The sequence below is a fragment of the Electrophorus electricus genome, chromosome 19 (genome assembly GCF_013358815.1).
Source record: "Electrophorus electricus isolate fEleEle1 chromosome 19, fEleEle1.pri, whole genome shotgun sequence".
Classification (NCBI taxonomy): Eukaryota; Metazoa; Chordata; class Actinopteri; order Gymnotiformes; family Gymnotidae; genus Electrophorus; species Electrophorus electricus.
In genome coordinates this window covers 324,658-341,240 of record NC_049553.1, presented here as the reverse complement: position 1 = coordinate 341,240, position 16,583 = coordinate 324,658, and the positions used below count along the sequence as shown (strand labels likewise).

Genomic DNA, 16,583 nt, shown 5'->3' with positions numbered 1-16,583 from the left:
ATAGCAGGTGCTGTAAGATTTTATTGCATCCCTTTAATTTATGTTCAAGCTATCATGTTCAAATTTGAAGTGCAGTGAATAATTAAATCAAACTATCTGTTAGCACCTGGGAATAGCAGATGCTGTAAGTTTTTTTTTGCATCACTTTCATTTACTATCCAACTCACATGCCTGAATGTAAAGTGCAGTGATTCATCAAAAAACTATCTGTTAGCACCTTGGACTACGAGATGCTGTAAGCTTCTCTTACATCACTTTATTTTACTTTCAAGATGACATGCTAGGATGTGAAGTGCAGTGATTAATTAAAAAAAAGTATCTGTTAGCACCTGGGAATAGCAGATGCTGTAAGTTTTTATTGCATCACTTTAAATTACTCTCCAACTGACATTCGTGAATGTGAAGTGCAGTGATTAATAAAAAAAATTGTCATATTGGTCTTTGATCATATTTACTATGAATAGGCAATTTGAGTAAGTGTTTAAGGCTTACGGCCACACTAGTTTGAGAACGCCCATTCTCATCTGACCTTTGAAGCTAAGCAAATTTGGACTTGGATAGTACTGAGGTGGGACCCTACCTAGGAATACCATCTGCTGTACGCTTTTCTTGCATCACTTTAATTTACATTCAAGCTGACATGCTCAAATGTGAAGTGCACTGATTAATAGAAAAAACTATCTGTTAGCACCTGGGAATAGCAGCTGCTGTAGGCTTTTCTTGCATCACTTTAATTTACTTTCAAGCTGACATGCTCAAATGTGAAGTGCAGTGATTAATACTAAAAACTATCTGTTAGCACCTGGGAATGGCATATGCTGTAGGGATTTGTTGCATCACTTTAATTTACTCTGCAACTGACATGCTTCTATGTGAAGTGCACAGATTAAATAGAAATCCTTTTGCACCAGGGAATAGCAGGTGCTTTAAGATTTTATAGCATCCCCTTAATTTATGTTCAGGCTATCATGCTCAAATTTGAAGTGCAGTGAATCATTATATCAAACTATCTGTTAGCACCTGGGAATGGCAGATGCTGTAAGTTTTTATTGTATCACTTTAATTTACTCTCCAACTGACATGCGTGAATGTGAAGTGCAGTGATTAATAAAAAACCTTTCTGTTAGTGCCTCTGAATCCCAGATGTTGTAAGCTTTTATTGCATCATTTTAATTTACTTTCAAGCTAACATTCTAGAATGTCAAGTGCAGTGATTAATAAAAAAAATTGTCAGATTGTTCTTTGATCATATTTGCTATGAATAGGCAAATTGAGTTAGTGTTTAAGTCTTATGGCCACACCAGGTTGAGACCGCCCAATTATCTGACCTTTGAAGCTAAGCAAATTTGGACCTGGATAGTACTGAGGTGAGACCCTACCTAGGAATACCAGCTGCTGTAGGCTTTTCTTGCATCACTTTAATTTACTTTCAAGCTGACATGCTCAAATGTGAAGTGCAGTGATTAATAAAAAAAACTATCTGTTAGCACCTGGGAATAGCAGATGCTGTAAGCTTTTCTTGCATCACTTTAATTTACTTTCAAGCTGACATGCTCAAATGTGAAGTGCAGTGATTAAATAGAAATCTTTTAGTACCAGGGAAGAGCAGGTGCTGTAAGATTTTATTGCATCCCTTTAAATTATGTTCAAGCTATCATGCTCAAATTTGAAGTGCAGTGAATCATTAAATCAAACTATCTGTTAACAATTGGGAATAGCAGATGCTGTAGGTATTTGTTGCATCACTTTAATTTATGTTCAAGCTATCATGCTCAAATTTGAAGTGCAGTGAATCATTAAATCAAACTATCTGTTAGCTCCTGGGAATAGCAGATACTGTAGGTATTTGTTGCATCACTTTAATTTACTCTGCAACTGACATGCTTCTATGTGAAGTGCACAGATTAAATAGAAATCTTTTTGCACCAGGGAATAGCAGGTGCTGTAAGATTTTATTGCATCCCTTTAATTTATTTTCAGGCTATCAGGCTCAAATTTGAAGTGCAGTGAATCATTAAATCAAACTATCTGTTAGCACCTGGGAATAGCAGATGCTGTAAGTTTTTATTGCATCACTTTAATTTACTCTCCAACTGACATGCTTGAATGTGAAGTGCAGTGATTAATAAAAAAACTGACTGTTAGTGCCTCCGTATACCAGATGTTGTAAGCTTTTATTGCATCATTTAATTTACTTTCAAGATAACATTCTAGAATGTCAAGTGCAGGGATTAATAAAAAAAAATTGTCAGATTGGTCTTTGATCATATTTGCTATGATTAGGCAATTTGAGTAAGAGTTTAAGGCTTGCGGCCAAAGAAGCTTGAGAACGCCCAATCTCATCTGACCTTGGAAGCTAAGCAAGTTTGGGATTGGATAGTACTGAGGTGGGACCCTACCTAGGAATACTAGGTGCTGTAAGCTTTTCTTGCATCACTTTAATTTACTTTCAAGCTGACATGCTCAAATGTGAAGTGCAGTGATTAATAAAAAAAACTATGTTAGTTGTAAGCTTTTATTGCATCATTTAATTTACTTTCAAGCTGACATGCTCAAATGTGAAGTGCAGTGATTAATAAAAAAAACTATGTTAGTTGTAAGCTTTTATTGCATCATTTAATTTACTTTCAAGATAACATTCTAGAATGTCAAGTGCAGGGATTAATAAAAAAAATTGTCAGATTGGTCTTTGATCATATTTGCTATGATTAGGCAATTTGAGTAAGCCTTTAAGGCTTACGGCCACACCAGCTTGAGAACGCCGAATGTCATCTGACCTTGGAAGCTAAGCAAGTTTGGGACTGGATAGTACTGAGGTGGGACCCTACCTAGGAATACTAGGTGCTGTAAGTTTTTGTTGCATCACTTTAATTTAATCTGCAACTGACATGCTTGTATGTGAAGTGTACAGATTAAATAGAAATCTTTTAGTACCAGGGAATAGCAGGTGCTGTAAGATTTTATTGCATCCCTTTAATTTATGTTCAAGCTATCATGTTCAAATTTGAAGTGCAGTGAATAATTAAATCAAACTATCTGTTAGCACCTGGGAATAGCAGATGCTGTAAGTTTTTTTTTGCATCACTTTCATTTACTCTCCAACTCACATGCCTGAATGTGAAGTGCAGTGATTCATCAAAAAACTATCTGTTAGCACCTTGGACTACGAGATGCTGTAAGCTTCTCTTGCATCACTTTAATTTACTTTCAAGATGACATGCTAGGATGTGAAGTGCAGTGATTAATTAAAAAAAACTATCTGTTAGCACCTGGGAATAGCAGATGCTGTAAGTTTTTATTGCATCACTTTCATTTACTCTCCAACTGACATGCTTGAATGTGAAGTGCAGTGATTAATAAAAAAAATTGTCAGATTGGTCTTTGATCATATTTGCTATGATTAGGCAATTTGAGGAAGTGTTTAAGGCTTACGGCCACACTAGTTTGAGAACGCCCAGTTCTCATCTGACCTTTGAAGCTAAGCAAATTTGGACTTGGATAGTACTGAGATGGGACCCTACCTAGGAATACCATCTGCTGTAGGCTTTTCTTGCATCACTTTAATTTACATTCAAGCTGACATGCTCAAATGTGAAGTGCACTGATTAATAGAAAAAACTATCTGTTAGCACCTGGGAATAGCAGCTGCTGTAGGCTTTTCTTGCATCACTTTAATTTACTTTCAAGCTGACATGCTCAAATGTGAAGTGCAGTGATTAATACTAAAAACTATCTGTTAGCACCTGGGAATGGCATATGCTGTAGGTATTTGTTGCATCACTTTAATTTACTCTGCAACTGACATGCTTCTATGTGAAGTGCACAGATTAAATAGAAATCCTTTTGCACCAGGGAATAGCAGGTGCTTTAAGATTTTATAGCATCCCCTTAATTTATGTTCAGGCTATCATGCTCAAATTTGAAGTGCAGTGAATCATTATATCAATCTATCTGTTAGCACCTGGGAATGGCAGATGCTGTAAGTTTTTATTGTATCACTTTAATTTACTCTCCAACTGACATGCGTGAATGTGAAGTGCAGTGATTAATAAAAAACCTTTCTGTTAGTGCCTCTGAATCCCAGATGTTGTAAGCTTTTATTGCATCATTTTAATTTACTTTCAAGCTAACATTCTAGAATGTCAAGTGCAGTGATTAATAAAAAAAATTGTCAGATTGTTCTTTGATCATATTTGCTATGAATAGGCAAATTGAGTTAGTGTTTAAGTCTTATGGCCACACCAGGTTGAGACCGCCCAATTATCTGACCTTTGAAGCTAAGCAAATTTGGACCTGGATAGTACTGAGGTGAGACCCTACCTAGGAATACCAGCTGCTGTAGGCTTTTCTTGCATCACTTTAATTTACTTTCAAGCTGACATGCTCAATTGTGAAGTGCAGTGATTAATAAAAAAAACTATCTGTTAGCACCTGGGAATAGCAGCTGCTGTAGGCTTTTCTTGCATCACTTTAATTTACTTTCAAGCTGACATGCTCAAATGTGAAGTGCAGTGATTAAATAGAAATCTTTTTGCACCAGGGAAGAGCAGGTGCTGTAAGATTTTATTGCATCCCTTTAAATTATGTTCAAGCTATCATGCTCAAATTTGAAGTGCAGTGAATCATTAAATCAAACTATCTGTTAACAATTGGGAATAGCAGATGCTGTAGGTATTTGTTGCATCACTTTAATTTATGTTCAAGCTATCATGCTCAAATTTGAAGTGCAGTGAATCATTAAATCAAACTATCTGTTAGCTCCTGGGAATAGCAGATACTGTAGGTATTTGTTGCATCACTTTAATTTACTCTGCAACTGACATGCTTCTATGTGAAGTGCACAGATTAAATAGAAATCTTTTTGCACCAGGGAATAGCAGGTGCTGTAAGATTTTATTGCATCCCTTTAATTTATTTTCAGGCTATCAGGCTCAAATTTGAAGTGCAGTGAATCATTAAATCAAACTATCTGTTAGCACCTGGGAATAGCAGATGCTGTAAGTTTTTATTGCATCACTTTAATTTACTCTCCAACTGACATGCTTGAATGTGAAGTGCAGTGATTAATAAAAAAACTGTCTGTTAGTGCCTCCGTATACCAGATGTTGTAAGCTTTTATTGCATCATTTAATTTACTTTCAAGATAACATTCTAGAATGTCAAGTGCAGGGATTAATAAAAAAAAATTGTCAGATTGGTCTTTGATCATATTTGCTATGATTAGGCAATTTGAGTAAGAGTTTAAGGCTTACGGCCAAAGAAGCTTGAGAACGCCCAATCTCATCTGACCTTGGAAGCTAAGCAAGTTTGGGATTGGATAGTACTGAGGTGGGACCCTACCTAGGAATACTAGGTGCTGTAAGCTTTTCTTGCATCACTTTAATTTACTTTCAAGCTGACATGCTCAAATGTGAAGTGCAGTGATTAATAAAAAAAACTATGTTAGTTGTAAGCTTTTATTGCATCATTTAATTTACTTTCAAGCTGACATGCTCAAATGTGAAGTGCAGTGATTAATAAAAAAAACTATGTTAGTTGTAAGCTTTTATTGCATCATTTAATTTACTTTCAAGATAACATTCTAGAATGTCAAGTGCAGGGATTAATAAAAAAATTGTCAGATTGGTCTTTGATCATATTTGCTATGATTAGGCAATTTGAGGAAGCTTTTAAGGCTTACGGCCACACCAGCTTGAGAACGGCCAATCTCATCTGACCTTGGAAGCTAAGTAAGTTTGGGCCTGGATAGTACTGAGGTGGGACCCTACCTAGGAATACCAGGTGCTGTAAGTTTTTGTTGCATCACTTTAATTTAATCTGCAACTGACATGCTTGTATGTGAAGTGTACAGATTAAATAGAAATATTTTAGTACCAGGGAATAGCAGGTGCTGTAAGATTTTATTGCATCCCTTTAATTTATGTTCAAGCTATCATGTTCAAATTTGAAGTGCAGTGAATAATTAACTCAAACTATCTGTTAGCACCTGGGAATAGCAGATGCTGTAAGTTTTTTTTTGCATCACTTTCATTTACTCTCCAACTCACATGCCTGAATGTGAAGTGCAGTGATTCATCAAAAAACTATCTGTTAGCACCTTGGACTACGAGATGCTGTAAGCTTCTCTTGCATCACTTTATTTTACTTTCAAGATGACATGCTAGGATGTGAAGTGCAGTGATTAATTAAAAAAAAGTATCTGTTAGCACCTGGGAATAGCAGATGCTGTAAGTTTTTATTGCATCACTTTAAATTACTCTCCAACTGACATTCGTGAATGTGAAGTGCAGTGATTAATAAAAAAAATTGTCATATTGGTCTTTGATCATATTTACTATGAATAGGCAATTTGAGGAAGTGTTTAAGGCTTACGGCCACACTAGTTTGAGAACGCCCATTCTCATCTGACCTTTGAAGCTAAGCAAATTTGGACTTGGATAGTACTGAGATGGGACCCTACCTAGGAATACCATCTGCTGTAGGCTTTTCTTGCATCACTTTAATTTACATTCAAGCTGACATGCTCAAATGTGAAGTGCACTGATTAATAGAAAAAACTATCTGTTAGCACCTGGGAATAGCAGCTGCTGTAGGCTTTTCTTGCATCACTTTAATTTACTTTCAAGCTGACATGCTCAAATGTGAAGTGCAGTGATTAATACTAAAAACTATCTGTTAGCACCTGGGAATGGCATATGCTGTAGGTATTTGTTGCATCACTTTAATTTACTCTGCAACTGACATGCTTCTATGTGAAGTGCACAGATTAAATAGAAATCCTTTTGCACCAGGGAATAGCAGGTGCTTTAAGATTTTATAGCATCCCCTTAATTTATGTTCAGGCTATCATGCTCAAATTTGAAGTGCAGTGAATCATTATATCAAACTATCTGTTAGCACCTGGGAATGGCAGATGCTGTAAGTTTTTATTGTATCACTTTAATTTACTCTCCAACTGACATGCGTGAATGTGAAGTGCAGTGATTAATAAAAAACCTGTCTGTTAGTGCCTCTGAATCCCAGATGTTGTAAGCTTTTATTGCATCATTTTAATTTACTTTCAAGCTAACATTCTAGAATGTCAAGTGCAGTGATTAATAAAAAAAATTGTCAGATTGTTCTTTGATCATATTTGCTATGAATAGGCAAATTGAGTTAGTGTTTAAGTCTTATGGCCACACCAGGTTGAGACCGCCCAATTATCTGACCTTTGAAGCTAAGCAAATTTGGACCTGGATAGTACTGAGGTGAGACCCTACCTAGGAATAGCAGCTGCTGTAGGCTTTTCTTGCATCACTTTAATTTAATTTCAAGATGAAATGCTCAAATGTGAAGTGCAGTGATTAATAAAAAAAACTATCTGTTAGCACCTGGGAATAGCAGATGCTGTAGGTATTTGTTGCATCACTTTAATTTACTCTGCAACTGACATGCTTCTATGTGAAGTGCATAGATTAAATAGAAATCTTTTTGCACCAGGGAATAGCAGGTGCTCTAAGATTTTATTGCATTCCTTTAATTCATGTTCAAGCTATCATGCTCAAATTTGAAGTGCAGTGAATCATTAAATAAAACTATCTGTTAGCACGTGCAAATAGCAGATGCTGTAAGTTTTTATTGCATCCCTTTAATTTATGTTCATGCTATCATGCTCAAATTTGAAGTGCAGTGTATCATTAAATCAAACTATCTGTTAGCACCTGGGAATAGCAGATGCTATAAGTTTTTATTGCATCACTTTAATTTACTCTCCAACTGACATGTGTGAATGTGAAGTGCAGTGATTAATAAAAAAGCTGTCTGTTAGTGCCTCTGAATCCCAGATGTTGTAACCTTTTATTGCATCATTTTAAGTTACTTTCAAGCTAACATTCTAGAATGTCAATTGCAGTGATTAAATAAAAAAAATTGTCAGATTGGTCTTTGATCATATTTGCTATGAATAGGCAATTAGAGTAAGTGTTTAAGGCTTACGGCCACACCAGGTTGAGAACGCCCAAGCTCATCTGACCTTTGAAGCTAAGTAAACTTGGACCTGAATAGTACTGAGGTCGGACCCTAACTAGGAATAGCAGCTGCTGTAGGCTTTTCTTGCATCACTTTAATTTACTTTCAAGCTGAAATGCTCAAATGTGAAGTGCACTGATTAATAAAAAAAACTATCTGTTAGCAACTGGGAATAGCAGATGCTGAAGGTATTTGTTGCATCACTTTAATTTACTCTGCAACTGACATGCTTCTATTTGAAGATGCATAGATTAAATAGAAATCTTTTTGCACCAGGGAATAGCAGGTGCTCTAAGATTTTATTGCATTCCTTTAATTTATGTTCAAGCTATCATGCTCAAATTTAAAGTGCAGTGAATCATTAAATCAAACTATCTGTTAGCACCTGTGAATAGCAGATGCTGTAAGTTTTTATTGCATCCCTTTAATTTATGTTCAGGCTATCATGCTCATATTTGAAGTGCAGTGAATCATTAAATCAAACTATCTGTTAGCACCTGGGAATAGCAGATGCTGTAAGTTTTTATTGCATCACTTTAATTTACTCTCCAACTGACATGCGTGAATGTGAAGTGCATTGATTAATAAAAAATCTGTCTGTTAGTGCCTCTGAATACCAGATGTTGTAAGCTTTTATTGCATCATTTTAAGTTACTTTCAAGCTAACATTCTAGAATGTCAAGTGCAGTGATTAATAAAAAAAATTCAGATTGGTCTTTGATCATATTTGCTATGAATAGGCAATTAGAGTAAGTATTTAAGACTTACGCCCACACCAGTTTGAGAACGCCCAATCTCACCTGACCTTTGAAGCTAAGCAAATTTGGATCTGGATAGTACTGAGGTGAGACCCTACCTAGGAATAGCAGCTGCTGTAGGCTTTTCTTGCATCACTTTAATTTACTTTCAAGCTGACATGCTCAAATGTGAAGTGCAGTGATTAATAAAAAAAACTATCTGTGAGCACCTGGGAATAGCAGATGCTGTAGGTATTTGTTGCATCACTTTAATTTACTCTGCAACTGACATGCTTCTATGTGAAGTGCACAGATTAAAAAGAAATCTTTTTGCACCAGGGAATAGCAGGTGCTCTAAGATTTTATTGCATCCCTTTAATTTATGTTCAAGCTATCATGCTCAAATTTGAAGTGCAGTGAATCATTAAATCAAACTATCTGTTAGCAACTGGGAATAGCAGATGCTGTAGGTATTTGTTGCATCACTTTAATTTATGTTCAAGCTATCATGCTCAAATTTGAAGTGCAGTGAATCATTAAATCAAACTATCTGTTAGCAACTGGGAATAGCAGATGCTGTAGGTATTTGTTGCATCACTTTAATTTACTCTGCAACTGACATGCTTCTATGTTAAGTGCACAGATTAAATAGAAATCTTTTTGCACCAGGGAATAGCAGGTGCTGTAAGATTTTATTGCATCCCTTTAATTTATGTTCAGGCTATCAGGCTCAAATTTGAAGTGCAGTGAATCATTAAATCAAACTATCTGTTAGCACCTGGGAATAGCAGATGCTGTAAGTTTTTATTGGATCACTTTAAATTACTCTCCAACTGACATTCGTGAATGTGAAGTGCAGTGATTAATAAAAAATCTGTATTTTAGTGCCTCTGAATACCAAATGTTTTAAGCTTTTATTGCATCATTTTATTTTCCTTTCATGCTAACATTCTAGAATATCAAGTGCAGTGATTAATAAAAAAAATTGTCATATTGGTCTTTGATCATATTTACTATGAATAGGCAATTTGAGTAAGTGTTTAAGGCTTACGGCCACACTAGTTTGAGAACGCCCAATTATCTGACCTTTGAAGCTAAGCAAATTTGGACCTGGATAGTACTGAGGTGAGACCCTACCTAGGAATACCAGCTGCTGTAGGCTTTTCTTGCATCACTTTAATTTACTTTCAAGCTGACATGCTCAATTGTGAAGTGCAGTGATTAATAAAAAAAACTATCTGTTAGCACCTGGGAATAGCAGCTGCTGTAGGCTTTTCTTGCATCACTTTAATTTACTTTCAAGCTGACATGCTCAAATGTGAAGTGCAGTGATTAAATAGAAATATTTTTGCACCAGGGAAGAGCAGGGGCTTTAAGATTTTATTGCATCCCTTTAATTTATGTTCAAGCTATCATGCTCAAATTTGAAGTGCAGTGAATCATTAAATCAAACTATCTGTTAGCAACTGGGAATAGCAGATGCTGTAGGTATTTCTTGCATCACTTTAATTTATGTTCAAGCTATCATGCTCAAATTTGAAGTGCAGTGTATCATTAAATCAAACTATCTGTTAGCACCTGGGAATAGCAGATGCTATAAGTTTTTATTGCATCACTTTAATTTACTCTCCAACTGACATGTGTGAATGTGAAGTGCAGTGATTAATAAAAAATCTGTCTGTTAGTGCCTCTGAATCCCAGATGTTGTAAGCTTTTATTGCATCATTTTAAGTTACTTTCAAGATAACATTCTAGAATGTCAATTGCAGTGATTAAATAAAAAAAATTGTCAGATTGGTCTTTGATCATATTTGCTATGAATAGGCAATTAGAGTAAGTGTTTAAGGCTTAGGGCCACACCAGGTTGAGAACGCCCAAGCTCATCTGACCTTTGAAGCTAAGTAAACTTGGACCTGGATAGTACTGAGTTGGGACCCTAACTAGGAATAGCAGCTGCTGTAGGCTTTTCTTGCATCACTTTAATTTACTTTCAAGCTGAAATGCTCAAATGTGAAGTGCACTGATTAATAAAAAAAAACTATCTGTTAGCAACTGGGAATAGCAGATGCTGAAGGTATTTGTTGCATCACTTTAATTTACTCTGCAACTGACATGCTTCTATGTGAAGATGCATAGATTAAATAGAAATCTTTTTGCACCAGGGAATAGCAGGTGCTCTAAGATTTTATTGCATTCCTTTAATTTATGTTCAAGCTATCATGCTCAAATTTAAAGTGCAGTGAATCATTAAATCAAACTATCTGTTAGCACCTGTGAATAGCAGATGCTGTAAGTTTTTATTGCATCCCTTTAATTTATGTTCAGTCTATCATGCTCATATTTGAAGTGCAGTGAATCATTAAATCAAACTATCTGTTAGCACCTGGGAATAGCAGATGCTGTAGGTATTTGTTGCATCACTTTAATTTACTCTGCAACTGACATGCTTCTATGTGAAGTGCACAGATTAAATAGAAATCTTTTTGCACCAGGGAATAGCAGGTGCTGTAAGATTTTATTGCATCCCTTTAATTTATGTTCAAGCTATCATGCTCAAATTTGAAGTGCAGTGAATCATTAAATCAAACTATCTGATAGTAACTGGGAATAGCAGATGCTGTAAGTTTTTATTGCATCACTTTAAATTACTCTCCAACTGAAATTCGTGAATGTGAAGTGCAGTGATTAATAAAAAATCTGTCTGTTAGTGCCTCTGAATACCAGATGTTTTAAGCTTTTATTGCATCATTTTATTTTCCTTTCATGCTAACATTCTAGAATATCAAGTGCAGTGATTAATAAAAAAAATTGTCATATTGGTCTTTGATCATATTTACTATGAATAGGCAATTAGATTAAGTGTTTAAGGCTTAGGGCCACACCAGGTTGAGAACGCCCAAGCTCATCTGACCTTTGAAGCTAAGTAAACTTGGACCTGGGTAGTACTGAGGTGGGACCCTAACTAGGAATAGCAGCTGCTGTAGGCTTTTCTTGCATCACTTTAATTTACTTTCAATCTGAAATGCTCAAATGTGAAGTGCACTGATTAATAAAAAAAACTATCTGTTAGCAACTGGGAATAGCAGATGCTGAAGGTATTTGTTGCATCACTTTAATTTACTCTGCAACTGACATGCTTCTATGTGAAGATGCATAGATTAAATAGAAATCTTTTTGCACCAGGGAATAGCAGGTGCTCTAAGATTTTATTGCATTCCTTTAATATATGTTCAAGCTATCATGCTCAAATTTAAAGTGCAGTGAATCATTAAATCAAACTATCTGTTAGCACCTGTGAATAGCAGATGCTGTAAGTTTTTATTGCATCCCTTTAATTTATGTTCAGGCTATCATGCTCATATTTGAAGTGCAGTGAATCATTAAATCAAACTATCTGTTAGCACCTGGGAATAGCAGATGCTGTAGGTATTTGTTGCATCACTTTAATTTACTCTGCAACTGACATGCTTCTATGTGAAGTGCACAGATTAAATAGAAATCTTTTTGCACCAGGGAATAGCAGGTGCTGTAAGATTTTATTGCATCCCTTTAATTTATGTTCAAGCTATCATGCTCAAATTTGAAGTGCAGTGAATCATTAAATCAAACTATCTGATAGTAACTGGGAATAGCAGATGCTGTAGGTATTTGTTGCATCACTTTAATTTATGTTCAAGCTATCATGCTCAAATTTGAAGTGCAGTGAATCATTAAATCAAACTATCTGTTAGCAACTGGGAATAGCAGATGCTGAAGGTATTTGTTGCATCACTTTAATTTACTCTGCAACTGAAATGCTTCTATGTGAAGATGCAGAGATTAAATAGAAATCTTTTTGCACCAGGGAATAGCAGGTGCTCTAAGATTTTATTGCATTCCTTTAATTTATGTTCAAGCTATCATGCTCAAATTTAAAGTGCAGTGAATCATTAAATCAAACTATCTGTTAGCACCTGTGAATAGCAGATGCTGTAAGTTTTTATTGCATCCCTTTAATTTATGTTCAGGCTATCATGCTCATATTTGAAGTGCAGTGAATCATTAAATCAAACTATCTGTTAGCACCTGGGAATAGCAGATGCTGTAGGTATTTGTTGCATCACTTTAATTTACTCTGCAACTGACATGCTTCTATGTGAAGTGCACAGATTAAATAGAAATCTTTTTGCACCAGGGAATAGCAGGTGCTGTAAGATTTTATTGCATCCCTTTAATTTATGTTCAGGCTATCAGGCTCAAATTTGAAGTGCAGTGAATCATTAAATCAAACTATCTGTTAGCACCTGGGAATAGCAGATGCTGTAAGTTTTTATTGCATCACTTTAAATTACTCTCCAACTGAAATTCGTGAATGTGAAGTGCAGTGATTAATAAAAAATCTGTCTGTTAGTGCCTCTGAATACCAGATGTTTTAAGCTTTTATTGCATCATTTTATTTTCCTTTCATGCTAACATTCTAGAATATCAAGTGCAGTGATTAATAAAAAAATTGTCATATTGGTCTTTGATCATATTTACTATGAATAGGCAATTTGAGTAAGTGTTTAAGGCTTACGGCCACACTAGTTTGAGAACGCCCAATCTCATCTGACCTTTGAAGCTAAGCAAATTTGGACTTGGATAGTACTGAGGTGGGACCCTACCTAGGAATACCAGCTGTGTAGGCTTTTCTTGCATCACTTTAATTTACATTCAAGCTGACATGCTCAAATGTGAAGTGCACTGATTAATAGAAAAAACTATCTGTTAGCACCTGGGAATAGCAGCTGCTGTAAGATTTTATTGCATCCCTTTAATTTAATTTCAAGCTATCATACTCAAATTTGAAGTGCAGTGAATCATTAAATCAAACTATCTGTTAGCACCTGGGAATAGCAGATGTTGTAAGTTTTTATTGCATCACTTTAATTTACTCTCCAACTGACATGCGTGAATGTGAAGTGCAGTGATTAATAAAAAATCTGTCTGTTAGTGCCTCTGAATCCCAGATGTTGTAAGGTTTTATTGCATCATTTTAAGTTACTTTCAAGCTAACATTCTAGAATGTCAAGTGCAGTGATTAAATTAAAAAAATTGTCAGATTGGTCTTTGATCATATTTGCTATGAATAGGCAATTAGAGTAAGTGTTTAAGGCTTACGGCCGCACCAGGTTGAGAACGCCCAATCTCATCTGACCTTTGAAACTAAGCAAATTTGGACCTGGATAGTACTGAGGTGGGACCCTACCTAGGAATACCAGCTGTGTAGGCTTTTCTTGCATCACTTTAAATTACTTTCAAGCTGACATGCTCAAATGTGAAGTGCAGTGATTAATTCTAAAAACTATCTGTTAGCACCTGGGAATGGCATATGCTGTAGGTATTTGTTGCATCACTTTAATTTACTCTGCAACTGACATGCTTCTATGTGAAGTGCACAGATTAAATAGAAATCCTTTTGCACCAGGGAATAGCAGGTGCTTTAAGATTTTATTGCATCCCTTTAATTTATGTTCAGGCTATCATGCTCAAATTTGAAGTGCAGTGAATCATTATATCAAACTATCTGTTAGCACCTGGGAATGGCAGATGCTGTAAGTTTTTATTGTATCACTTTAATTTACTCTCCAACTGACATGCGTGAATGTGAAGTGCAGTGATTTATAAAAAACCTGTCTGTTAGTGCCTCTGAATCCCAGATGTTGTTAGCTTTTATTGCATCATTTTAATTTACTTTCAAGCTAACATTCTAGAATGTCAAGTGCAGTGATTAAATTAAAAAAATTGTCAGATTGGTCTTTGATCATATTTGCTATGAATAGGCAAATTGAGTTAGCGTTTAAGTCTTATGGCCACACCAGGTTGAGACAGCCCAATTATCTGACCTTTGAAGCTAAGCAAATTTGGACCTGGATAGTACTGAGGTGAGACCCTACCTAGGAATACCAGCTGCTGTAGGCTTTTCTTGCATCACTTTAATTTACTTTCAAGCTGAAATGCTCAAATGTGAAGTGCACTGATTAATAAAAAAAAACTATCTGTTAGCACCTGGGAATAGCAGCTGCTGTAGGCTTTTCTTGCATCACTTTAATTTACTTTCAAGCTGACATGCTCAAATTTGAAATGCAGTGATTAAATAGAAATATTTTTGCACCAGGGAAGAGCAGGGGCTTTAAGATTTTATTGCATCCCTTTAATTTATGTTCAAGCTATCATGCTCAAATTTGAAGTGCAGTGAATCATTAAATCAAACTATCTGTTAGCAACTGGGAATAGCAGATGCTGTAGGTATTTCTTGCATCACTTTAATTTATGTTCAAGCTATCATGCTCAAATTTGAAGTGCAGTGTATCATTAAATCAAACTATCTGTTAGCACCTGGGAATAGCAGATGCTATAAGTTTTTATTGCATCACTTTAATTTACTCTCCAACTGACATGTGTGAATGTGAAGTGCAGTGATTAATAAAAAATCTGTCTGTTAGTGCCTCTGAATCCCAGATGTTGTAAGCTTTTATTGCATCATTTTAAGTTACTTTCAAGATAACATTCTAGAATGTCAATTGCAGTGATTAAATAAAAAAAATTGTCAGATTGGTCTTTGATCATATTTGCTATGAATAGGCAATTAGAGTAAGTGTTTAAGGCTTAGGGCCACACCAGGTTGAGAACGCCCAAGCTCATCTGACCTTTGAAGCTAAGTAAACTTGGACCTGGATAGTACTGATTTGGGACCCTAACTAGGAATAGCAGCTGCTGTAGGCTTTTCTTGCATCACTTTAATTTACTTTCAAGCTGAAATGCTCAAATGTGAAGTGCACTGATTAATAAAAAAAAACTATCTGTTAGCAACTGGGAATAGCAGATGCTGAAGGTATTTGTTGCATCACTTTAATTTACTCTGCAACTGACATGCTTCTATGTGAAGATGCATAGATTAAATAGAAATCTTTTTGCACCAGGGAATAGCAGGTGCTCTAAGATTTTATTGCATTCCTTTAATTCATGTTCAAGCTATCATGCTCAAATTTAAAGTGCAGTGAATCATTAAATCAAACTATCTGTTAGCACCTGTGAATAGCAGATGCTGTAAGTTTTTATTGCATCCCTTTAATTTATGTTCAGGCTATCATGCTCATATTTGAAGTGCAGTGAATCATTAAATCAAACTATCTGTTAGCACCTGGGAATAGCAGATGCTGTAGGTATTTGTTGCATCACTTTAATTTACTCTGCAACTGACATGCTTCTATGTGAAGTGCACAGATTAAATAGAAATCTTTTTGCACCAGGGAATAGCAGGTGCTGTAAGATTTTATTGCATCCCTTTAATTTATGTTCAAGCTATCATGCTCAAATTTGAAGTGCAGTGAATCATTAAATCAAACTATCTGATAGTAACTGTGAATAGCAGAGGCTGTAGGTATTTGTTGCATCACTTTAATTTATGTTCAAGCTATCATGCTCAAATTTGAAGTGCAGTGAATCATTAAATCAAACTATCTGTTAGCACCTGGGAATAGCAGATGCTGTAAGTTTTTATTGCATCACTTTAAATTACTCTCCAACTGAAATTCGTGAATGTGAAGTGCAGTGATTAATAAAAAATCTGTCTGTTAGTGCCTCTGAATACCAGATGTTTTAAGCTTTTATTGCATCATTTTATTTTCCTTTCATGCTAACATTCTAGAATATCAAGTGCAGTGATTAATAAAAAAAATTGTCATATTGGTCTTTGATCATATTTACTATGAATAGGCAATTAGAGTAAGTGTTTAAGGCTTAGGGCCACACCAGGTTGAGAACGCCCAAGCTCATCTGACCTTTGAAGCTAAGTAAACTTGGACCTGGGTAGTACTG

At 35.6% G+C, this 16,583-nt stretch overlaps 3 pseudogenes; all 3 read left to right on the top strand.

The window, feature by feature from the left end:
• Positions 1-2,734: 2,734 nt before the first annotated feature.
• LOC118240285 lies at positions 2,735-2,853 on the top strand (annotated as a pseudogene).
• A 2,393-nt stretch (positions 2,854-5,246) lies between these two features.
• LOC118240272 lies at positions 5,247-5,365 on the top strand (annotated as a pseudogene).
• Positions 5,366-5,674: 309 nt separating this feature from the next.
• Positions 5,675-5,793, top strand: LOC118240319 (annotated as a pseudogene).
• Positions 5,794-16,583: the final 10,790 nt, after the last annotated feature.